The 27,103-nt window shown below is 37.3% G+C and overlaps 1 long non-coding RNA gene across 2 annotated transcripts in view; it reads right to left on the bottom strand.

Moving 5' to 3' along the window:
- Positions 1–27,103, bottom strand: part of LOC142042391 (uncharacterized) — a 207,666-nt gene that overhangs the window by 773 nt on the left and 179,790 nt on the right. The window lies entirely within an intron of this gene.

The following is a 27,103-nucleotide window of genomic DNA, read 5'->3' on the forward strand; positions in this document are numbered from 1 at the left end:
TCGTAATAGTTTATAGATTTCAGCAAGCTCTGATATCATAAACTGATCAGAAACTAAGTTTTCTTTAATTTTACATTCCAAGGCTTGCATAGTACATTGATGAATATCAAAGCAAACATTCTTCTTATATGGATAAGACACACATACTGAGGAATATCTGGTGACATCTTTGTAACTAGATTCTAGAACACATCAGTATGTTTTGTTTTTTTTCTTTTGTGTTTCTTTCAGAGAGAAAAAGTATTACAGTGATGCCTAAAAACAAGAATTCTCATTCATAAAATGAATAAATAAAACTAAGATACTTCAGTTAAATATGAGAGCAGTGTGAAATAAGGGGCCAGAATACTGTTCTTTTAATTCACAGTTGATATACTCTTAATCACTGTGCTGTGTTCTGGATACTACACTAAAAGTTAATTTGGCATGAGATCTAGAAAAAATCCAGGTCTAATATAGGTCTATATTGCCATCTTGGCCTAAAGTATTACAGCACTGACCACCTTAGGCCAAACTGTAGTTGAACTACAGCCTATCTGAACAATGTTTTTAGATGTCTTTACTAAAAGTGGTTTGATATACAAAACTAATTTGATGTGAGTGACATTTCTTCATTCCTTTTGCTTACATACACAAATTGTGTTAGAATTTATAATGTTAGGAAAACATTTGCTAAACATGTGTCAATGATATGCAAGAATCATGCTAGGAAGGTCTGCAGACCTGACTTAGCAGCTCTGAAGAAGCCATTCTCTCTTGCAAGGAATCAAAGACTTCCAGCTAATGCATGTTAGAGTCTTTCTGCATTCATTCCAGGATCCTGTAATATGCCAGCTGAAATCGCATTTTGTTATTGTCTTTTTGGGAAAGCGGGACAAATAAATTATTACCTTGTCTCCTCAGTCTTAATATTGTGATAACTAGCCAACTGAAGAAGCAGGCATGTGTGACTTACATTTGAAAAAATAAGTATTATATCTATTGGAGAAAATGCATTGTTTTGCTGAGCTTAATCTGAAATAAATCTTCATACTATTTGTTGATGTTCTGCATGGAGACCACACTTAAAAGGAAGCTAATCTGCAAAGAAGACCAACTATAACCACATTAGAGTGAAGGGTGCTTTTTTGTTGTACTTTATGATTTTTCCATAGGGGACCACAACAGAAAACATGACTGGAAAGAACCACAAAATTGAAGAAAGACACAGCTGCCATTCTCACAGTCTTGGTTCTGCAGTTAGTACAAAAGGCGGCAGACAGAATGCTCAGCTTCCCTGTAACATACATTTCCTTTTCTTGTAAATGGAAACAAGAATTAAGTCGCAAATGAAAGCTGCTAAGGCATTCTCCCAGCAAAGTTTTTTATAATTTCAAAATCTATTGGGCAAAACCCATCCTCTCTGGAAAGTACTGGGATTTCTCTTGACAAATTTTTCTTTCAGATCCAAGATGAGGTTTCAGTTTTATAAATAAGGGAGATGAGCAGAAAGCACAGAAAATGCTAGAAGAGCAAGTGTATGCTAAAGAGCCTAGAGATCTCCCATTCTCATGTGGGACGGTGAAGCAATCAGACTTGAACCCAGCCATCTTGCACCCCTGAGATTTAGCTTGCCCACCATCCTCAAGAGGAAACTCTCTCTCTCACATGCTGAATATATAGCTGTCCAAAGTGAAACAACTAAAAATAAATGGTAAAGGTTTATCCAAATGCAATCAATAGCCCAGATTTGTGCTGAGTATGGAAAAAAAAGACGTTTCAAGTCTCTGCTCCCAGTCAGAGTGTTTGGCACTTTTCCCTTGTAACTTCAAGTGCAAATTTTATAGACTAGACAGGTCTTTATCAGCAAGGGACCCAAAAACGATGAGAAAGAGAATGGAGGATCCTTAAGGGTTGTAATAAAACATATATATTATAGCCCTGAACAGTTATAATAAAGTAACTTTTTACAGTTCAAGGTTTTTAAGTCTGCTTACTTCAAAGGCATCTCTTACATACCTTCCTACAAATCTCCCATCTGAAACATAACATCTTTAAGTGAACACTTGAAGCTATCTTTACCATGCTGATACCTATCAAGATGTAAGCTTTCACAGAAAAACAACAGAAAACTTTGCTTAAATAAAAACACACTCAGAATGATAACTTAAAATTATCAAAGAAAAACTTCTGAAAAAGAGAGAAAAGAAACAGGAACTGGATGAATTATTATATCAAAGGTTTTAAAAAAAAATAACTGCAAACAGAGTTGCATATCTCTTTTTGTTGTCTTACAAGAGAAGAACAGAGGGACTGGCGATCATATTACAAACAAAAATATATATAAATAAAATAAATTGCTTCCTCCCTATAAAAAGAATATTTCATTTATGAATGGTAAATTTTGTATAAGAAATGTTTTGTTTTGGTTTTCAGCAATATTGCAACTTTGCAAGTTAGACAATATACTTAGTGACTTAATTAAGCTTGAAGCACAATGTCAATCATTAAGGGGCAAGGTGGGGATTTTCTCCTCCTCCTCCTCCTCAGGACACAACTGAGCTGGCATATTTTAAATGCTGGTCATAATACTTTTGCCAAGTCTTTCATACTGATGGCTCAACACCTGGCATGATTTTTCTGTGTATTTCTCCATCTCGATATTAGCATATTACTACTGTACATTTTGCCTTCCACCTAACAAGAAACTAGCAAATTTCTTTTACCATGTCTCATAATAGCTGCCTCTACTTTTGCCTCAGGGAAAGCACAGAATACAGCAGAGGTAATGTCATTATCTAACAAAGGCCACCAAAACCACCTTCTGTACCAGAAAGCCATTGTAATCACTGAGAAAGCAAGGGAAAGATAAGTTAGAGAAACATCACACAGAAAAATAGGGAAAGAAACCAAATGAATATGACTTTCAGAAGTCCACCACAGTCTGACTGGAGACTGTTCTATATTGCAGTGGATATATCATGCAGCTAATAATCCTGGAATGGAGACAGATCAAAGCTTCAGCTCATAGCTGAAGGAAGGCAGGACCACGCACTACATAACTGTAGTTGTCTGCTCCAGAATCACTTACATTAATTAACAGCTTACTAATGTAATTGTCTTTTTACATATTGTAGAAACAAATTCTATACTAGTTATCTTAAAATAACAGCAAAGCCCCAGATTCGTACAGTAAAATAGTTGTAAATACTGTGGTTTTCTCACCAACCAGAATGTTAGGTATATGAGAATGATCCTATTGACTTCATTGGTAAGGGCCATCCTCTTTTGCCTCAGGTATAGCAGGCTACAGAATTAAATCCCCTGACACCATATGTAAGATAGGGTATTTGCTACAAGATGGCCTTCAACTGTTTCTTGCTAAATTTTTTTCTGCTTGCCATTAAGAAAAATGCCACCACTTTAACTAGAAGTTGGTGGTCTCAAAATGGTAGAAGAGGCTCCCCAGACCACATGCATAGGATGATAATGGAGACCAGGATAACGCAGGTACACACTGATTCAAAGGCCCTGATGGTCTAAGTGCCAATCATGAATGGCCAATTCCAGAGCACTGAAGGGATGCAACTTTGAGAGCTGACTCTAAGTGGTTATCAGGGGAACAAAGAACATGTATATGACCTATGCAAAACATTCTGTATGTGGTGAAAATATGGAGGAAATTACGAAAGGATGGTTTCAGTCTCTACAAGAACAAGAGGAAAGAAAGCACACAGAGAGAACTGCTCCAGTATCTCCTCCCCAGCTAAGGACGCTGTGCCTTAGCAGTGCTGCTACCTATATGCAGCAGTTTCTCCCTCACCTTGGGGAAAGAGAAAAAGCAGGCTTTTTTAATTTTGCCGTTCACCACATTTTCATACTGATGACTTAGAAATCGTAGGTAAAGTTTTACATTCTACTACAAAACTGGTTTAAGTAAATCAGAACTTTAAAGAGCAGTGTGTGAGCGTGTCTTCTGTATAGGTGATCACAGATACTGCAGCATAGAGCTATCATAAACACGGGTGAAACAGGAAGAAGTGTAGGGGGAAATGTCCCACTGAGGTCACTTGGAGCACTATACTATCTGAGCTGAATTTTTTCTTCGTAGCTGCTTGGTTCCCTGCTTCTCAAACTCTTCCTCCAAAGCCTATTATTTCCTAAGAAATTGGAAAACTTGTATTTTATTGTAAACAGACACTTCTGCCCAGTCACAGACATTGCAACAGCCCAAAAATGTGCAGGATGCTCCTATCTTAAGGTTCAAAAGCAAAATTCCTGTTCTAAGCAAGAATTAAAAAATCTTTGCTCATGCAAACTGACAGTTCACTTAAGTTCAAATGCTGACATACCAGTTTATAACAGAAGGGTATCTGTTGTTATATTTTTACATGTTGTTGTATTTTAATCTTCTTCTAAATCAGGAAAATAATTTTACTACTACATCACTAGCTACCTTATTGGTAGCTTCGGTCAATGGATAAGAAGGACATTTTATCATATTCACAATTGTTAGAAATTCATTAGGTGCTTCCAATAGCAGAAGTGAGAAGAGGCTCAATGCCTTCACTGTTCAAGCACCTAAGTGATCTAAAATAAACAGGTCATAGCTGACTTTTAAACTCAGAGTGAATTATTCTTTATTTTGCACTAAAAATACACTCCTCTGCAAACTATTTATACCCTTTATTGTGGTGTGTTTGATAGATTTGTCAAGTAGAAGGATTCTAGCGCCATCACTCATCATCAAGTGCTGTAGTGGGCTAGTTTTAACTTTCCTAGATTAGATCTCTCTTTTTTAACCTCCATCCTCTATCCAGGAGCTAAAGTGATATTTGCTCGCTATTTGTTTAAAGTACGGATAGTAAGACCTGTATCACTTTCAAGACTGAGATCATCTCAAAGGAGAATGACCTCAAAGGAAGTTAACTGCCTCTAAGTATTTTAAAAATCTTAGTCTAAGTCTTGGTAGGGACCAAATACATTTCTCCCTCCCATCTGTATGTGAAGTGTCATCATCATATTAGTAAAGGAGAACAGAAAATAGATTCTGTTTTTCCACATTCCATCATGATCTATTGTCACTGGTCACATCTCTTAGAGAACTAAGGGAACCTTTCTACACATACTGCAGGAGGAGGAGTGCCAAGATAATTAGTAGCCACAGCTGCAAGTGTTAGTGAAAAAGCTTTTCTTAGAACCATAAGTAATAGAGCTGTTCTGCCTTTTATGCATTTAGTGAAGCACTAGATGTTGAAGTTTGCACTTTACACAAAGTTGGCTAATATCAGTGGACACAAATGTGTTCATTAAGTATGCTAAGGTTACCCTTGATATTGCCATTTGTTCTTTGCAAAATTTGAATTCAAAATAATAAGCAAGTAAGACAAAATTACGGTTTCTGACATCCAGTGAGGCTTTCTTTCCTCTAATCATGAATATGACAATTAATGATCTGTATATACACACAAACACATGTACACACACACAACCTGGCAATTCCTTAGACTAGCAAGGATTAGCAGGAAAACACCAACAAAAGGTACTTTGGGTCAATATTCCTAGAGCTGTCCAACATTATAGAGGAGTACTAGCTAAGCACTATGTGGAAAAGGGCTTTCTATCCCCTTTATCCTGCCCTTGAGCCAGACTGATCAGCCTGGCCTCAATTTCTTTTACAGATTCAGATAAAAATTCAGAATTTGAAAAAAAAACCCTCTTCTTCTTACGCCCATTGAGGACAAAAAAAAAAAAAAATCACTAGAAGACTAGGTTCTTTTTCAGTGCTTACCAAAATGCGATGACGTGGGACTAGAGAAATCTTCCATGTGCAAAAATACTTCAGAAAGTTCCTCTTGAGTGTCACATCTTTACTTTTCTAATCCAACTTTAAAATTCATTGACCTGAATCCTAATTTAGGTCATAGTTTTCATTAAACAATATAAATATACATTTTTAATAATACCCCTCCAAAAATAAGTCCATCTAACATTTAATGGAATAGGTATTTCACACTCATTAGTAAATGAGAGCAGGTAAATCGAGTAAAAATATTTATGGGCACTTAATAAGAGTCATGAAACAAGTATGGAGCATGATAAAATGCACGCAGTCACTATTTGCAGAAGTCAAAAGTGCCTCAGGCAGAGTTCTCAAACTCATAAATCTTCCTTAGAGGTTTGCCTGGGTGACTCTAAGACAAAAGATTTGTGGTGCCTGCAACTGCTGACATTATGCAATGTCATTAGATGTGGTGTTTTAAACAATTTCTTTTTTGAGTAACACAGACTACCCTTTTAATGAGAAGAGAAGCATAAAAGTGCCTCAAAGTAGAGAAATGAGTTATGAGTAATAGGAAATCACTGAGTCTGAATTCAAAGTCTTAAAGTATGATCTGAAAATAGAAGAGCAGAAGAACTCCTTTCTGTCCCTTCTGTTTGTTAGCCATTTCCCATCTTGAATTCCTTCCCAGGGTAGGGAAAGCAACAGCTTTTTGATTGAAGCATGCTGGAGATGTAGTTAAGATATGATAAATATTGTGAATGTGAATACAGCAGAAAAGATGTCCCTGACAACAGCTTCCAAATTAAGATTGAATAGAAAAACGCATTATTCCAGGCAAAAAAAGAAAAGAAAAGCCTAACACTGAATCTTAAAAAAACAAGAAGAAACACGGACAATTATTAGCTTTTAACAAGCAAACTCTACACTATGAGCACATCTGGCATAATTCCTGAACAACATTACTGAAGAATGCACACCTTGGTATTGAAGCTGTCTTGAAGCTAATGAAGAAAGAGCAGCACTTACTCTATGCATGAAAACAAGAGAGTCAGCTTACCCAATTGGCTACTGTGAAGTGAGCTCGCCACAAAGGAAACTTTTAAAGTGGAGACTATGGAACAAGAATATGTAGGAGATAGGAAAAGGAGAGACTGCCTGATGAAGTACAAAAAGTCTGTGCAATCATGTAGCATAAGGCTGGCTGTTATCATTCTTTTTGGATTAATAATTTTCCTGCTTTTTGATGTTCTCTGTACCAAAAAAAAACCCCAAACCACTAGACATTTCCTGGTAAAATATTTATTACTGCTGGTGTTGTTACTTCTGCCGAACTTTCCATTTCTTGTTTTTAATTTTCCTGTTCTATCACATGCTGATACATGCAAAGAATTCACATCATACCTCCCAACAACTCTTTCCAGTAGTTAACATGGAAAATATACCTATCTACACCTTTAATAAGAGCGAATTGCTCTTTTAAATTGAAGCTACAATGCGCTGCCTGGCAGGTAGCGTACATTATGGTATGACATCCAGAAGGAAAAGACAGGTTGTGCTTCATGTCTCTTCCTCTCCTGTTGTTCTGTTATTGCAAGTTGTATTTCCCTGCTAGACTGTATGAAAAAATACCAAAGCATCTGTATGAAGTTACAGCCACTGAGCAAGAGACCTGTACAAAACACTGTAGAAAACACTGGAAAACAAAAGAGCAAAATTATGAGAAGATTGAGCATTGAAAGGGAAATGTTGCTAGGTGAAGAACAGCATTGTTGTCTTACAAGCAGACTTTTCACTTGGGCCGTTCCACAGCACCTCCAAAGAGTGCTAGATGTCAGCAAAGAGAAACTGCTTGTCATACAACTAAATTGTTTTCAATGATTTCTCAGAAAGACTAAAAAAAGATTCTTCCTTCCTTCCTTTCTCCGTTTATGTCCCCTTGTCATCCTTTAACTCCATCCAGCAACCAAGCATCACGCAGCCACTCACTCACTCCGCCTTCAGTGGGATGGGGGAGAGAATCAGAAGGGTAAAGGTGAGAAAACTGGTGGGTTGAGATAAAGACAGTTTAATAGGGAAAGCAAAAGCCGCGCGTGCAAGCAAAGCAAAACAAGGAATTCCTTCCCCACTTCCCATGGGCAGGAGTTCATCCATCTCCAGGACAGCAGGGCTCCATCACGCCTAACAGTGACTTGGGAAGACAAATGCCATCGCTCTGAACATCCCCCCTTACTTTTTCTTTCCCCCAGCTTTACAGGCTGAGCATCATGTCACACAGTCTGGGATACCCCTTTGGTCAGTTTGGGTCAGCTGTCCTGGCTGTGTCCCTTTCCAACTTCTTGTGTCCCTCCAGCTTTCTCGCTGGCTGGGCATGAGAAGCTGAAAAATCCTTGACTTAGTGTAAGCACTACTTAGCAACAACTGAAAAGATCAGTGTGTTATCAACATTCTTCTCACACTGAATCCAAGACATAACACTATACCAGCTACTAGGAAGAAAATTAACTCTATCCAAGCTGAAACCAGGACACCCCTCAAATATATTCCTTAGCTAAACTAATTGGGAGATGCTTTCTTTGGCCTTCAACACTAGCCAAAGATTTGTTCCTTATTTTATGCTGTAGGAACGGTTTTGTTGACTTCAGTGAATAAACCGTCTTGATTAAAACTGTAGTCAGCTAACACAGATTAATGGATATATCCACAATCATCAGACTAGCAAGGCCTTTTACCTTATAGGATGCTTACTTAAGAAGATGAGAGTGGTTCTGCCTACACAAGAAATTCTAATTTGAGGATGGTTCAGGTTTCAAGCTGAAGTCAATAAAATGTTTCCTAGGCTAGTCATGTTGTCACTCTGGTCTTTCTCTGTCATATCTGTATTTCTTGCCCTACAAACATAGGTCAATTCCATTTCTGGTATCTCTGAGGACATAATTTCAGCTACAAGGCCTTACTCTTTCACCCGTTAAGAACTTTTTCAATGTTTCCACATTTTGACCAAGGTCCTGGTATAAACAATCACCTATGGAAAAAACATTATTTTTTTCACAGGAAGAAATTGGCATAGCACAATCACAGAAAGAGAGACTGAAGAAATACTTGAAACAGCTATCAAAAGAAGAAATAACCCCAAAGTCGTATCAAATCTTAGAGAAGATGTTAGAATTAACCCAGATCACTCTCTCTTCTATAGCAGGAACTACTGTCCTGTCTAGGCAACAAAACTCCCTATCTGCCAGGCAACTGTTAAGGATTATAAAACTCACCCGGGTCTGATTAAGGGTGTGGCTAGATGATTGGGACACAAAAAGGAAAAACAAATGAAAATAAAACTTCAAACTTACTCTGGGAAAACTGCCAGGAGAGAAAATTCAGTGTATGGCATAGCTCCAAGTGAGAAGACTGAAAAACCCTAATTCTAAAAGAGGATGGGGGCAGGGACAGAGGGGACTGATTAATATGAACAGTTTAGACTGCACAAGAAGGGGAATATTGGGTTTAACAATTTCTCAATGCTTAAAAAAAGAAGAAATTAGATAGGTACCATGTCTTTTAAAGTTGGATCAGTCATTCATTATACTCCTTAGAAAAGCTGATGTTAATCCTAGTTGAGAGCTAACGAATCAACAAACACAAATTCAAGAGATACCACCTTCAGATATATTTTTCTTTGTTATAAAAAGAACCATGAGAAAGCTTTTTTTTTTTTTTAAATCTAGGTTTAGCCACACTATTTAATGCATCAATTGTCTTGTATTTGTATTGCTATTGATTCAATTCTGTAGTTCTTGGAAAAACAGAGTGAAAAGGCAATCTATCTATGTTTATGAAGACAAGCTTTCTTACAGCTGTACTGCAAGTTTTGCCTCACAGTAAAGCAATAATTTATTTTCTATTCTCTGTGCTTTAAGTAATTTAAAATTTTTGATGTGGGTTTTTTTTTTTCATTTTCATTTTGGCCACCGTTGGTTATTTTACAGGTTTGCATTTATTTTCTTTAAACTATTAGGCACCAAAAAAAAAAAAAGGTCGAGGTGGTGTTAGTTGTCATTCTCTGTTTTATTCTAGTCATATTCATGTCAACTTGGTTCATATGCTAGGAGAATTTTCTACCCAGAACAACAACTTTCCCACATGTCTTTGGAACACAGTTCAATTTAATGGTTAATTTATTTCCTTTGCATTTGAAATTCCTAAGTGAACTTAATAAATCTGGAACCTACTAAATTGACCAGTAATTATTATGCTGAGAGAAGAAGATCCAGGGCTTTAGAAAACATTGGTCTTTGTAAGCAAATGGTCTAAGTAATAACATTAAAGTTCCAGAAAGAGAAACACCTCTTTTATAGGCACTCAAGTAGCTGAAGCTATAACCAAGTGTTCTTCATATTCTTGTAAGAGTCGCTGCCACTTGCGGTCACCTCAACCAATGGTTGAATAATCAGACTCAGTGTAAGCATTGGATTTAAAAGTTAGAGAAATTTTGAAAATAAAACAACACGTGGAGGTGTTCATTAACTGCAGCCCTTCAACAGCAAGAGAACTCAGCTGTCAAGACCTGGTACATTAATATAAAGGCCTCTAGGCTGGACAAAAATTCAGATGATGGAACTAAATAAAGAATACTTCATTGTTAGGAAATGGCAAAGCAGCACAGACTTATAAATTCAACAAACAAACATACAAACCCCAAACCCTAGATACAATTGATTATATCTTCCCAAAACTTTTTATAGTATACTTGATGAAAGTATTTCCCTCAAGTGTAACTAGCAACAAGTATTCCTAGGCATAGGATGATGCAACATGATGAGTTCAAGAGTAAAACTCTACATATCCTAAGAAACTGGTTAAATTCTCTATTTAAAATAAAATGTTATGAATGTGAACTTTCATCAAATTATTATGAATTACAAGAAATAGTAATAGATGAAGATGGATAAAAGAAAAGTCAGACCAACGATCCATGTCCATAAACATTTATAGCTAGAAGAGGATAAAAACTATCATATTTTTAAAAGCAAGTGAGAGAAACTACATACTTCCTTATTCACTACCCAAGTCTTCCTCCAATGTTGGAGTTTTCAAACTCTGAATTCTGGTCAGATCCAATTAGAGAAGTCAGACTACACTGAACCATGCAGATGAAGGATCAAGAGCACAATAAGGAGAATGGAGTCTCATTTTCTATGTGATACCTGGAATAATGTCCCATAGAATGTCAGACAACTCTGAGGATGTGTATGGATGTGGATTCTTCTGCAATTCCCACTCCCTTTTGTCATAAAAAATAGATATTATTCACGAATGGTGTCAGAAAGGAAGTATTCTTTTTTATACCTGGTTATAATATTTTTTCAGTTTTTTTCTTCAACTATATTATCAGAACACTACCAAGAACATTTTCTTTAATATTTTGCAAACTGTTCTTCTTACTCTTCAATACTTTTTTAAAAGTTCTATTTTTTTAACTGATTTTATTAGAAAAATAGTATATCAACATAATTATTTCCTCTCGATTATTCAATTTGGCTAAGATTTAATATCAACAACTCAGAAAATTCAAGACAAAAAAATCTACTCAACTTTAATTATATCAATATGTGGTTAATTTATTCAAGATATTATGAAACTTCACTTGCTGATCAGTCATCCTTATTCAGTTAAGAGTCAAAATCCATAGATTTTTCACATATTAGATTTTCAATTTCCCTTAGTGTATAGGACACTTAAAGATTAAATACCAACTACAAAATAAATATATATTACTAACTTTTCAAAAATACCACTGAATGCAGTTTATTAAAAAAAAAAGAAAAAGAATCCATGTGACATATTTTATTTTTCATGACTGAGGGAAGAGGGAGGGAAAGCTACTTGAAGCTAATTGTCCAGACCAAAAACTAAACTTAAGTGTTGCCAAGGCGAGTGTCCCAAGCCCTTATGCAATATACAGGGAAGAACAGAGCATTCCTAAAATAAGATTTATTACAGCCAGCATACTGAGTACCTAATATAAAATGCAGAAGCACAATGTAGATCTCAAGTCCTAATGTTCTTCTTTCTCAGATTCAAGTTAAAGCCTCAGTGTATCTCATGGAGCCAGTTGCTTGAAACTATGAGCTAGCCATCTACATCCAATCTTATAAAGGAGTGGCAGAGTTATAATAACTGAGGATATCCAAATCACTCAATCACACACTCACTCTTAGTCTCTTTCTTCTCTAAGTACCACAAAATACAAATTGCATAAACAACCTTGGAAACAGCGACCAGAATCTATTTCCCATTCATAAAGATCAGAATCTATTTCCCAGTATATAAAGGGGGCTAATAAGAAAGACAGGAAGAGACCAAGGCCTGTAGTGATAGGACCAGACACAACAGTTATAACTGACAGAGAGTAGATTTAGATTGGACATGAAGAAGAAATTTTTTATTATAAGGGTGGTGCGGCACTGGAACAGGTTGCGCAGAGAGGTTGTGGCTGCCCCATCCTTGACAGTGTTCAAGGCCAAGCTGGATGGGGCTTGGAGCAACCTGGTCTAGTGTAAGGTGTCCCTGCCCGTCACAGGGGGATTGGACTGGATGATCTTTGAAGGTCATTTCCAACCCAAACCATTCTATGGCTCTATAACAGCTGAATGTTCTAACTATGGGGCTCCGAGATGTCATCTTGTACATGACAACTCTTAGTAGACTAAGAAAACATAAATTCTTATCTTTATGGTATCACTTTCAAAGGAATGGAAAATTTACCTGCTGCTTGAGGCAGGTATTCTGGAACAGAGTTACGTATTTTTTTTCTTATTTGTTTACTCTAACCAAACATGTATTATCAAAAATGCATGCAGCACCCACCTCCTGCAACTGTCTTTTTAAATCATAGTGAACAAAGTTGTCGTGTTTTGTGCTGATCCCAGGGTTAATATGACTTAAGAGACTGAGAACACAGTTGCCGTATTAGACCTTCCTAGAATCTAAGTGGAAAATTGGAAAATGCTGTGTCTCCTCTGAAGTCTTAAACACAATGTGTGTGCTCAGTCCTGTCCAGGTGGCAGTCCTGCATACATCCAGACATAGAATTGTAGGTCCAGCGAGCACTTTTAAAAGGAAAAGCCTATGTGTCTACGGACCTCAAAGTGCCTAAGTTCAGTTCTGCAGATGGCTTAAATAGAACATTAAATAACCAACATTAAATTATTGACATGAACACCAACATTAAATTATACCTCAGATTCACATTATGGGCAAGTTCATTTACAGATTTGAACCCTAAGAATCAAATTCTTCTCATTGGCCGGTTATTATATTATTTCTATATCTAAGCCTCATCGATGAGGCAACACCTCCTTTTTCTTCTTAGCAGACTATTAATTTCATTCCGTGTGTATCTCTTATCTCCTGACTGCACGCCTCCTCTCTTCTTTCTAGGAAAAAACAAATGCTACTGATTTCCTAACTAACTCTTCCAAAAGTACTGTTAAGCAAAATTCTAACCTCTGAACTACTTCTGAAATGCCAAGAACTCTTCACAAAGATTGCATTAACAGACTTTTAATTAGCTGCTAATCTTTAAAAATTATTTATAAACACTGTGTACTGACTGATGAAATAGAAAAGAAATGGAAAAAACACAGATTTGTAGAAACTATTTTTGAGGTTCTGTAAATTTATCACGTAATGTGCTTATTTTATAGCAGAAATACAACTAACATGGTCAGCTAACAGCATAAGCAGTACAGATTTAACTTTTAGTCATCCTGAAGACCAAAACCTTTTAAATCAAAAAAAACCCCATGCAACTAACATATTAACACTGTATTAAACAAAAAGTATGCTAACATACCTTAAGTTTGTCACGTAAATCCACCCCTTTCACCTAGATCACCTTGCCAACTAAATCCTTCCTTTTCTACACCATTGGTTCCTCCCCTAAACATCCCATAATAAGTCCTGTGCAATTCCAAAATGTTCTTCCCCCGCATCCCATAATGTGCCCCGCACCTCTAGCCCCCCTCAGTCCAGCAGGCGCTCCAGCACCGACTCACCGCCGTGGGTGTCACTCCTGGACCTGGGCATGAGCGTCTCCTGAGACAGCCCTGGGAGGGACTGGACGGGGTGTCCGTCCCTTCCTCTGAGCCTGCAGTTTGGGTTGCCACCTGCCTTCGTGCCCCTGTGCTCCTCTGGGCTTGGGGTGATGGGCCTTTTACGGGCTGATGGCTCCTGCCATGGGCCTGGGAACAGCAGGGGCAGGGTATTATTTAGGGTCCCCCTGCCCCCCCACCATTGTCTCTCTGTGCTCCTTTGAGGGCATGCAGATGAGCTTCTATCACATAACCTGACATTTGCCTCCAATGGTGAGATTCTGCACCTGGACGCGTAACCAAAGATAACCTTGACTTCTAGTTTTGCTGTTTCCACAAGTTCTGTGAGTTACTTGCTTTGAGAATAACAAAGCCATTTTACTACCCTCAGCGACCAAATTTCATCCCAACCAAAACCCATGTCTACCAGTGTCTCAGCGATCATCCAGTACCACCCTGGAAAAGAATTAGTCACTTCTTAATTAACGCATCTGAATTGTATTATCATTCTCTTCATGCACTTCTCTCCCAGCTCTTTCTGTTATGAAATTATTTCCAGATGTCACAGCCATCAGCATTTGGTTTGAAATACTACCTGCAGAAACATGTGACCTGCAGGCAATAACATTTTAACAGTCTCTCATCACCACTAACCTTGTTCACTTTATTTCTACTGAACATTCATGTTAGTTTTTCTCCTCTCTGAGACCATCATGACAAGCTGAGCTTTGCTGTGATTTTTTGCCCTTGGCAGAACTCCAGCTTCCACCACAGGGATCCTCCATCCTTACCCTGCTTTTTCCTTTGGCACAGCCAACTGCAGTGGACTACACACTATGTCAGCAGAGTCTAGGAGTCGTTTATCCTGACCCAAATCATATTCAAGTAGCAAAGAAAGCAATCTTCTTTTCAGTCATTGCAGAAACAGGAACAACATGGTAATCTGAAATGAAAATTCATAGTCCTGAAAACTGTAGTTTTCCTTTACAAACAAAATCAGCCTATATTTACAGCTACTGCAGCCCACCGATTTAGAAGAACTTCAGTAAAGAGATTTAAATGCCACCTTCTCTTTGTGATCTTCCTTACCATATGCCAACACAGGCATTCTGCAAATCATTTTTCCCTGCTTTTGTATTTTTTTGGTAGCTACAGCCTAGAAAGAAACACAAACTTTATACTAGGAGAAATCATCATGGGAATTATGCTATAGGCAGAAAGAGAGGAAATAGTTGTTATATTGGGGAGGGGCAAGGAGGCTCTAAGAGTAAAAATTGCCCTATTTTTCTTTTAAAGTGTAAAGACTGTTTTAGTCTCCCTGACCTAATACATATAACTTGCTTTAGCAATCACCTGAAATGCAGGCCTTTTAAAATAAACTCTCTTATGAATTGTGATACCTAAGAGTAAATTTAAAGAACTTCAGTTCTTGGAGTATTGTACTCTGATCATATGAGGGATGATTGTACATGTCCATTCACACAAAAATTCAACACTAGCAACCTCTGCTGGGTTTCCTAGGTGATACAACATTCACGTGTAAGCTTCTTCAGGCTAAACATATGCCAGACTCAATATAGGATGACAGGGCAGTTAGTGCCTTACACTACTTTTATCTTACACACTGACAAGCATCTGCAATTGATAATAGCTTTACTCTTCTTGTGTGCGTATCCATGTGCAGGCGAGACTGGCTTAATTTGTTGTATAGACAGGAGGTTACTGAAAAACAAAAATGCATGCACAGTAGAATAGAAGATTTGGTTTCCTCTCCTGAGCCTAAAACTGTATTAAATGAACTAAACATTTGTTAGTATGTAAATCTCAAACCTTCTTTAACCTTTGTTATTCTGCGTTGTTATTGTTTCTACCATTGCCTCCAGCCAATTTTTTAAAAGTTGGTTAATAGGAACCTCTATTCAGAAAGCCTATTGAAACAACATGAACAATTAAGTCTTTTTCATGCATTACAAAGCAAACATTGCAAGCATTGTTGGCCCTCACCATATGTACAGTAACAATACCATTCAACAAAGCTGAGAGCTTAGGTAAAGCAGAATGACATCACTGAGACAGAAAGCAGTAAGGGATAAGTAAAATAGACACGTTCCTAAAGGCCGATTAGCCATTAAAAGGGCTTGAGAAAATATGGCTAGGAAGAAGTGCTAAGCAGCCAGGTTTATGCATTCAGCTTCTTTTCATCAGCCTTTCTACAGAAGAGAAAAAAATATGAGCTACTGAAGGAGGAGGGGCTGCATTCAATTTCAGACTAATTAAAAGTCATGAGTGACTGTTGACTAAGGCTTAACCATGGAAGAAGATACAGGGTATAGATTGAGGCATTGTCTTCAGCGATTAGAAACTTCTATGGCCTTTGAGCAGCAGGTTCAGTTTCCTTTCAGGAGGAAAGAAGAACTATGAAAATGTTCTCTGAAACTTGTATATATGGCTTATGGTTCTATCCTCCATTCAGTAATGCCCAAGAAGATACTTTAAAGGTGCTTTCGCTTAGTAGAAACTGGCAGAAAACAGAAATCTGTGAATTCTTTTGTAAAAAGTAAAGAAGCTGTAAAGAGTCTGTTGCAATTTTAACCCAGAAAATGCCACCGCTTTTGAATAGCTTTAGCTTTTCTATAGCTGTTTTTCTCCTGCCACTGTAGCCTCCACCCTCGAAAGGTGCTTTCAGCAGATTAACATGATCTATAGCAGGAGCTTGAAAAGCTTGAATGAAAGCTGCAAAATCCTAATTCTGCTAGCATGCATCATATCTAACATCATGATCAAATTTGTTTTCAAATACTATATACACTTTTTCCAACAATGGGAGATGGGTATTTTTTAGTCAATTTTGTAATGTACTACTCCAGACAAATGCCCTGAAATCCTTATAGTTGAAGTATATATACCTGCAAGAAATTATGAAAAATTAAAACCACAGACTAAGGCAGATAAAGTGATCCTGGAATGAACAATGAAAAATACACTATAAAGGACAGTGTTGAGAAGCAAGCAATTTAGCCATCCGCAGCAAATTGAAATGGTGCATCCAAAATGGGACTAAATTATCCTTAACTGAAAGGAAGCAAAGAGCCTTCTGAAAAGGCTAACAAAGAGATTAAATGAAGTTAAATTGAATTTCAGGAGTGAGAACTTTATTTTTAAATATCTAATAAAGAATTAAACTTACTGTTTCTAATAACGTGTTAAATTTCTTGATTAGTCACTTAACCATTAAGGGAACGGTTCCACTCATAAGAAACCAGACAGAAACATAGAAAGATATGACACCCAAGCTACTAATAAGCTGCAGTTTATTCTCAGCATAGTGCTGCACATTGCAGTACATGCCGTTAGCTCAGTAACAAATCCATGTGCCTACCTGCGGTCATCCTACTGCTGGGTTTGGATTTGTTAGTTTCGGTGTCTTCACATCTCAGATTAATGTGTGATGCCCACATACTTGCAGGCCCATTCTCCAAGAAAAGCCCAAAGGCAGTGGTTAAAAGGAGGCAAGCTCATCCCTCAGATGTATTCCAGTCACCGGCGTGCAGAGCCGTGATCAGGGCAGCTTTAGCAGCGGCTGCACCAAGGGACACGACAGCATCTGTGTGTGCTGCCATGCTGCTCTGGCTTTGGTCTATCCTTTCCCTTCCGAAATTATGAATTGCCTAAGCCAGCGTGATCTTCAGTGCACGTGTGTAAAAGAGAAATTTAACATTTGGCATATTTGAGGCAGTGAAAAAGATGAACTGGAACATGTCACCCAGAGGGAAAGAGAGAGGCTTTTTCATAGCTTGATTTCTTCAGCTAAAGACAGGGTGTTTCTAGACCTTTTGCTTTAATCAAACAAACTGCTAGACCAGGTTTGATCACTCTATATGTGAGACTGGAATTCATATTACTCCTTAGTCCTTTAAAAAACATGTCTGCAATATGAGTAGAAGAGTTACCAAGCAAAGATAAAGTGAGCTTTCTAGTATGAATCCAAGGTAACATATTGTTGAAGCGTTGATATGTGTAATCCTTAGATAGGAAGAAAGAAAAAAATCTTGGAAGAGGACCATGTAGTAGGAGTTAGTCTTGTGAAATTCAAAACTGTTAATGGTGGCTGGTTTCTAATTAGTCTATGATTGTTTGGAAGCTGCACATGAAATTAATTATTGCTGTGATTTAGAATAAAATCTATTACACTTCAACTCAGTGCTGGATTCATTCCAGGAAGAAGTGTATATAAAACAGAAATCCACAGAAGATCCACAGTGGCATAATGTGTATCATAGACAGGTAATAGCTACTACTACTAAGAGATACATCAGCTCTTTATTGATTTTGAAACATGGCAGGGAAAGTTGTTCAGATAAAACAGCCTGTCTTTTACATTAGAATACTACAAAAGAGAACATAATCACCTATGAGAGAATTCATATTTCAAAACCAAAGATCATATATACCTTGTAATGACAGTATTACTTTTGAAGGACTACAAGTCTTAGAACTTGGTTTAAAAATATGTTGGAGAACCCAGAAATAAAAAAATTATGAATAAGCAGACAACTGATAGGAAATTATTTAATTTATCTTAAACAGAGGAGTACCATAGAGTCCTCAGAAATCTTTGTGGACAACTTTTAGTTGAAATCCTTTCCTGAATGTGAAAAGATGTGGGTCATGACTTTAAAAGACAGAGAATCATGGAACTTACTCAGGTTAAGCTACTAGTTTTAACCATTGTGTTCAGGCAACCTACAACTGGGTAAGTTGCAAATTATTAAGTCTGTATGTGTGTGTGCATGCCCATATACATATGTGCATTTTACAGTCATTTATGTTTCAAGGACTTGGAGATGACAGCTTAGTCAATGTAAGTAAAAAGTCTAACAAAGCAGCAGTACAGAGGAATCACTAAAAGGCTCTTCAAGAACCTCCCTCTACTAGAGTTAATATCCTGGCCATGGAAAAGGAGTAAAGTACTCTTTGAAAAGTTTATTCTTAACTAGCTATGAAGTCAACATGTACATAGCAGAATTTCTAAGTAAAAATAAATGCATGTATATATGTGGGTGTATACATGGATACACACATGCAAACACACATGCTGGGTTGCACCTGTTCCAGGTTGGAGTTGTCAGCACTCATTACTATTCCTAATTGCACTGTAATATTATATTTCTGTCTGAAGAGTTATAAATGGGGAAAATAGTCTGAAAAGGAGATTGAACTTGTTCCCATGTATTCTTCCTCTCTACCGATACTCGTACTTTTCAGTTACTCTCTTACCCTCTCTGTAATCAGTGTTGAGCATTCTCAGACCTGAATGGCTAGCACTGTGCCCAGTTATCCCATTTGTCCCATTTGGCTGCTAAAGAACCACTACATCTGACAGGAAAAATGACTGTAAGAGTCCTGACTAGCCAAGGCCAGAGCATTCACTCCAGTACAGAGGGAATTTGGGGAGGATTTAGCCAAACTATTCTATTAAGGCTCCAAGAATGGGCAAAGTAAGATGTTTTCAAAGCCTATTGCTCAGCCATTGTTAAGCCATTTCCAACAGAAAGACAAAATTTCTATAAAGACTTCTGCCTAAGTAAATTTACCCTCTATGTAATTTAATGCAGACATGATATATTCTTACAATGTGGTTTTAAACCTGTAGATGGCTTGAGTCAAGGCATTGAATAAAAATAATTTGTAGTGCCCTAGAGCATTACTGCAGCCAAAAGGAAGATTTCCCAGGGAAGACATTTTTTTTACTAAGTAGAGGAAAAATTTCATCCCATTGAAATGCCCTGGCAAGGCCTGAAAGCAATCCTGAGTCTGTATCTAACTGTTATTACCAACTTTGCTGGCAAACAGTTGGCTTCAGTCTGAAGTGCTGTCAATCCTTTACCTTTACTACCACTAAAAAAAAAAGACTACTGTTTTCCACAGCTTCATTATTCTGGTCTCTATCTCCCCTAGAAGATGTCCTAGCTATAAACAAATATATTTGTATCTATCTGAAGCACACAAAAGCATCCTGATGTGGTTTTTCTATTACACAAAAAGGTTAACCTTGATGTTTGGCTCAAATGGGTGAATTACTGGTGTTTTTTCTTTTGGGTAAAAGTATCATTTTAATTCACAAGGCAATTTTTGAAAAAGAAAATAGAAGAGCAAAACAGGGAATATCGAATCATTACTTCACAAGTTGGATTTCCTTTATGAGTGATTCACGGAGGAACCAAAGCCAATATGGCAAGAAGCCATGTGTTCTTCTGGGAAAAAGTATAAATACAAGCCATAACTGGTTTATGAAATTTGCACTGTAACAAAATAGGCATTTTCCCAGCCATTTTCTCCGTTATTTAATGAGAAGCATCTAGATAGCACCAAGGATTATGATAATGATGATAGAGTAACATTTGTTTAGAGCTACAATAAAACTTTGTACCAAAGTTAATATTAAGAAAACTAGGTTTCAGAAACAGATGCTTCAAATCACGAAGATTAGGAAACCTCAGAGACATTGTTTTTAAAGGTTTGCTTCCCTTCTACTACTTCTAAAGTAATGCTGCACCCAGTAAAAAGAAATGAAAGAGATGATTTCTGAAATTTTAAGTCTCTTTTTTTCCAGTCCATGTTATAATGAAGACTACACAGAGCAACATAGGAAAATTTTCATCAAGTTGGCCACTTGATAGGCCACTACACAAAGGCCACTATTCAAAGCTCCTGTTTGTGAAACTTCCTTAGTAAAAAAGGTTCTTTCTGAGGTAAAATACTACAAAAAATATTTTTCTTTCTGTTACTAAAACTTTTAAAATCACTCAGTTCACATATGCACCTGAAACTTTCCAGAATATGATGACCACCTGCCATTGACTTAACAGTATCTTAGTTCCCCCCACCTGCTCAAAACCTCCTTGGAGGTTTTCCAAAGAGGATCCAGCACCAATTGCAACCTCCTTCCACTTCTACCAGTTATGGTCAAAACTGCACACAGACCTCATCAAACTAGTCTCTGCTTCTCCATGCCTTAAAGGGACTTCCTCAGAACAAGGGGTTATCTCTTTCAGTACTTGAATTAAAATAGACAACTTTTGTAATACTTGTCTACTAAAAAGACATTTGGTTTCTATCACAGGCTCTTGCTGACAAAGCATTGTGCACTGGTACTGAAGAACTATACACAATCCAGTAGACATACTACAGTTACATAGACAAATACTTCTTAAGAGGTATGAAAAGATAAAAAATCAAAAGTGTATCACATATATGTGTATATATATACACACATACACACAAATTCTTTGCTAATGCACAAAAAACTTGTATGTGTAATTACACTGTCAGTCCTTACAAAGATACACTATTAAAATGCCTTCATTCATGCAGTTTTTGCATTACGTCTTTATCTCTATTACCACTGATTATTACAGCTGCTAAGCAGATGTCAAAACAGTAGTACCGCTTAAGTCAGTAAAATTCTTTCTTTTTAAGATCATTGATCACTAATTATACTAACTGCTATCTCCAGCTCAAAATAAAAGGTTTGAAAAAATACAGTTAGGTACAAAAAACTTCTACAAGTGTGAACCAAAGGCTAGGCAATGCTCTGGGAAACTGAATGCCCATGCAATTTCTATGAGTTTGTAAGAGAAGCTAAATACTCAGTTTATTGACCTGTCATTCATGTCATTCAAATGCTATGGTTTGCATTTATCTGTGGAGAATGTTTGCTTTGTTTTTTAAGAATTCCACTATTTAGGACAAGCTAAATAAGATTCAATATTTATTTGATTCTGGCTGACTTGTTCTGAACAACTATAAATGCTAGTAATACATATCAACATTTTGATGCCGAAGTTATCAATGACTGTGTCAAAAGTGATGAGGTCTCATTTTGTGGATCAGTAATGAATTGTACTAAAAGGCTAATTGTAAAGCACAAATAATCCCATGTGGTATACTTAGTTGTGAAAACAAAAGGGTAATTGTACAAGCAGGTGTATGTGTCTGTAACAACATGTTCGTGTGAGAGAAAAGAAAATCTGTTTGCATTGGTTTCATTTCTTTCTGTGCTGTCTGTTCACATGACCTTCTTCCCAAATAGATTAATCCCTTTCATGAGAATTTTTCTATAATAAAACATTTTGTAGCCGTAAATACAAAAAAAATGTACTACCATCTGCGAAAACTTTTGACTTCGCTAACTTCTAAATTTATTTTATGGAGACATACAACTCTTTAACACTCTTAAAAGGAAATATTTGAAAGAAGCTGTTAGGAAAAATAAATAGTTGGAATATGCTCATCATATGATTCAAGTACTAAAAAGGTAGACAGAAAAAAAGACAGGGGAACTAATAATAATGTAGCTCCTATAGTGTTTATAGCACATGCAATTCAGATTCTCTTTCAAAGGCCTACTGTTGGAAATTCAGTCCTATTTTCATTTAAGTCAGTGACTAATCTTTAATTGACTTCAGATGCAAACAAGGCTGAGCCTACAGTAAAAACATTAATTTAAGAGGAAATAAAATGAGATGAAAAATCTGTTTCAACAGAGCATCTCCCACCAAAGAAGGCCTTTCCTCTCAGCGGATACAGACGTTGTTTTTAAAAGAGACATATGGTCATATCAAACAAACATTCTAAATATAGTGTTAAAGGGCAAAAGAAACAGGAATGTTTGACCATTATGTACTTGTGATATTTTGTTTTGTTGTATTCTTTTCCTCTTTGTGGAGGAGATTCTAAGAAAAAAACAATGTTTCCTGTAATTTCTTTGCAAGCGTTATGTGCTGTCTTCAGTTGCACATAACTTTTGTCATCTGCAGCTGCAGTGTTAAGGAAAAGGCAACAGTCACCCAAGGCAAACACACACAGCCTTGGAAGCAACACCTACTTAGAACAGCTGTTTTATAAACAGCAACAACACTAACTTCAAAAACTTAGTCACTCACTTTGAGAAAAAATACACCTAAACACAGCACAGCCTCTGCTTCTTCCCAAATACTTCAGCACTACATACCGTACCACTGCTAGCCCCATGCATTCTGCAAAGCATCAGCCTCCTGACATGAGCTTTGCTCCTTTCTTCTTCCTTCCTATAAAGAAGGCCTCATGTGAGTTATGCATCTGTAATTGGTGGAAATGTAAATAGTTTGGAAGGCTGCAATTAGACGTGAGCCTGGGTCACATCATCTGGATATGAATTTTCCCTTCGCTCAGGGAACGGGGAGAAACTGGGTCCCAGGCTTTGGTTTTGGCTTGTCCTGGAGTTAATGATAACATTCAGAGCAGGGGATGAGTTTCTTCATAGCTCAGGTGTGATGACACTCAGGAATTTGGTTTAGTTAGGAACTGCAAAGAAGGACAGACCAGAACATAACAGTTATGGCCTAGCAAATCCAGATTCCTAACCTCCATCAGTCCTAGCAAACAGCTTACAAATTATCACAAATTACATTTGAGAGTGTGTTCGAGTGGCAAAGGAAACTTGATCCTCCCCTGTTCCAGGTGAGCACTCTAGCAGCCAAGCTGCCATGGGAAACTCCAAATTTTTGGACTGAAAAGTGCTGCCACTGTATTTGCATGAATTCTGACTGTGGGTGTAAGGATGAGCACCACACCAAGACTCTTTAAGCAGACTGACAAAGCAATGAGGCTTGAATGCATGTAAGCATAAGATAAACACAATGCTGGTCAGCAACGCTGAGGAAAAAAAACATTTCTAGCACAATCTTGCATGCCTGAGGAGCTCTGAGGTAAACAACAGTTGTGTGAACATCAGAATAAATAAAGGCTGACTTTCAATAAAGTTGTTGAATGACTTTTTAACAGCACTGTACTAAGTGTGACCTCACCCCTCGTTACAGATCAAAGAATCCATGTGGGGAAGAAACACTGCAAAGTCCCACCCACACGAAAAGCTGTTCCATGTGAATTCTCCCATGTCTAGTAAGAGGAGAGCTTCTAATGGAGCCTTTCCTTCAGAAGAGAAATTGCCTCCTACTTTCACAAACATCCTGAATTTGTTCATGCAGGGAGGAGGGTACAGGAAGAAAAGACTAGGAAAAGAATGTATTACGTAAACTTTCCTTCCATAGGAAAACAAACTAAAAACTGAGGTCCTAATGGAGATTAGACTCTTCCAGAGTTAGGTGGTACTGGAGCAGGCGTATGCCATGAAACTTAGCTTCAGATACATTTTCAAGTACAAAAGACACCTCCTTCCTCAGAATTTCAGCAGTGAAAAATAGTGCTATAGCTAATAAAAGTAACACTACTAGACCATCTGATTCTTAATATATCTGAGAATTCCTCGATTAGTTAAAAGAACAAAAAATGCATTAACAAAAGGACTATAAACAGAAAGAGCACAAAAATCACCATAGAGAAGTAGAGCTGTTCAGGAAGCTTCCATTTAAACTCTCTGAAGCAAAACACGCCATAATCCAACAGACGTTACCAAAAAGCTTATTATAGGAAACAAAATAGGCACTGGATTTCATCTGAATTTTTTTTAAAAAATGACAAAAAAATTATTTCGGTTTTCTCTAAGAGCTCTATAATAAAATGACATACTGGTTGTGTTCAAAGCAATTCCACAACATTGAAATATCATCTGTATAGCTACATTTTCAAAGTATACCCACCAAAGTTAGATGATTGTAAGTCCTGGGATCTTCTTCCTGGCTGAGTCAATAGAAATTTTCCTATCCCTTAAAAAAAAGCTGTATCATTTTGTTTTGTCCTTTGTGCATGATATAGCATATGGCTCCATGCTTTACTGGAGCTTTACTACCTAGGAGTGAAAAAATGCAGCTCAAATCTAGAAAAGGAGATTAATTGCAATAGCAAAATTACCACACATATAATTTACATGCATGATAATTCTTTGTAAATACCCAGTTGTGTCAGATTGGATACATGTGTCACCCCTTTCAGGTACCAAAACCAAACCACTGACAAAATTCATTCATTTTTACCCCAAATGACTGCATTCCCTCAGATCAAATCAAAACTGTGACCTAGAAAATGGCATTCTTAACATATTAAACATGTCACAGCATCACATACCTTCTTCTAAACAAAGAATGCCACTTTAATACATTTATAGATTAATATGCATTCTGCTTATATAGATAAATTAATAAAAGAAACCTTATTCCCTTAAAAAAATAAACCCTTTCAGTGACTTGCTTTTTCAGTCAAGGTTCTCTCATTTTGCAGCTGGGGTATATCATATCTTTCACTTACTAGGAAATTGTTACTGTTATGTCAATACACTGGGACCAAAAAGACCTATATTCCAACACAGTTCTGTCATAGGCTTCCTATGTGATGCTGAGCCTTAAGCTAACATTTCTTAAAATCATATCTATTCCCTATCTTGAATGTCAACCACTAGAAACCAAAATAATCCAAATATTTTGTAGCTGCCACTGCACAGCAAAACATAATAGTTCAATCAACTAAGCAAAATGGCTGGGACCTTCTTTTAACAATCACTTGTCTTTTTTGATACGAATTGTTTTTCACCAGGTCTGAGGGAAACAACAAATTGAATGTGATACAGGCTTACTTGGACTTAAATAAAAAGAATAGTATGATTATCAAAAAGTCTAAACTGGACATAGTCAATTTCACACTGAGGCTCAGGTAATCTCCACCTTAGGTCACATGTTGTATGTTAGTACTATTATAGTGTGATTAATTTTATAGCTCTCTAGTTCAATAAACTATACCAGAGAAGAAATAAAAAGAGACTGAGTAGTAAACTGTAGTCTTGAATACAAACTGCAACCCTCAGCCCCCAATTTTAATTTGATTTCCTCGTACACTCCTTCTTTCCCTTTCTCTGTTGCACAAGTGAAACTCTTTCACTGCAGAAATGCACAAAACAAGTAATCTACATAAAGTCAACGGGAGTGTGTAGAGCTGCTTAGTTTGGCCTCTCTGTTGATAATGAAAAGCATAAACTGCTTGATTCTATCCACAGGCATAGGTATACAACTTCCATCCATCTGGTAAAGCATTTAACAAAATCTGCATGTCTACAGTAAATGGGCTCTGGGGACAGCAGTTCATCAGATAGCTACTCTGTGGGAAACAAACAGGACTCCCATGACACAGTAGAAACTTCAATAGGCTATTTTACAGTATCTGAATGTGGAAAAAAAACCAAACAAACAAAACATTTCTTACTGCATGCACAACACAAAAGTGTTGTAAAAACTGAAACATTCTATTCTGCCACAAGTTTCACAATCATTCCATGAAATTTCACAATTTAATAACAGTAAACTGCCTGTTCTTCCTACAAATTACAATCAAATATTGTCCCATGTACCCAGCTAAATATACTGTCTTGAGCTGAACAGACCCCCCTTTCCCACTCAATACTATTAAGCACGTAAAGGTATTCCTATGTTATGTGAACACAGTGACAGAAATCCACACACAGCTTCTCACATCCCAAACCATAATCCTAGACCTAAAGTAAAACCACTTTAAACAACTCAATAAAGCCAAAAGTAGCTCTGTAAGTCAAATTTACAAAGCAGAAAAACAACTTTTTGCTTGTGAACTAATCTACTTAAGTTGTACATTGATCTAAGCTGCTCTCTACTGCCTGCCAAAGGCACTCAGCACTATTGTCATTCAATGCCTTCTTCCTGTCTGGCAAAGAAAAGCCCTAATTCTCATAATACTTTGTTCTCGAATACTGTGTTCAGTTTTGGGCCCCTCACTACAGGACAGACATGGAGGTGCTGGAGCGTGTCCAGAGAAGGGCAACCAAGCTGGTGAGGGGCCTGGAGCACAAGTCTTGTGAGGAGCGGCTGAGGGAACTGGGGTTGTTTAGTCTGGAGAAAAGGAGGCTGAGGGGAGACCTGATCGCTCCCTACAACTACCTGAAAGGAGGTTATAGCGAGGTGGGTACTGGTCTCTTCTCCCAAGCAACAAGTGATATGACAAGAAGAAAGGGCCTCAAGTTGCGCCAGGGAAGGTTTAGATTGGATGTTAGGAAAAATTTCTTCACTGAACAGGTTGTCAGGCATTGGAACAGGCTGCCCAGGGAAGTGGTGGAGTCACCAACCCTGGGGGTATTTAAAAGACATGTAGATGTGGTGCTTGGGGACATGGTTTAGTGGTGGACTTGGCAGTGTTAGGTTAATGGTTAGACTGGATGATCTTAAAGGTCTTTTCCAACCTAAATCATTCCATGATTCTACAAAACAGTGTAGTGATCTTCAAACTAGGCAGG

Source organism: Buteo buteo, chromosome 20 (genome assembly GCF_964188355.1).
Source record: "Buteo buteo chromosome 20, bButBut1.hap1.1, whole genome shotgun sequence".
NCBI lineage: Eukaryota > Metazoa > Chordata > Aves > Accipitriformes > Accipitridae > Buteo > Buteo buteo.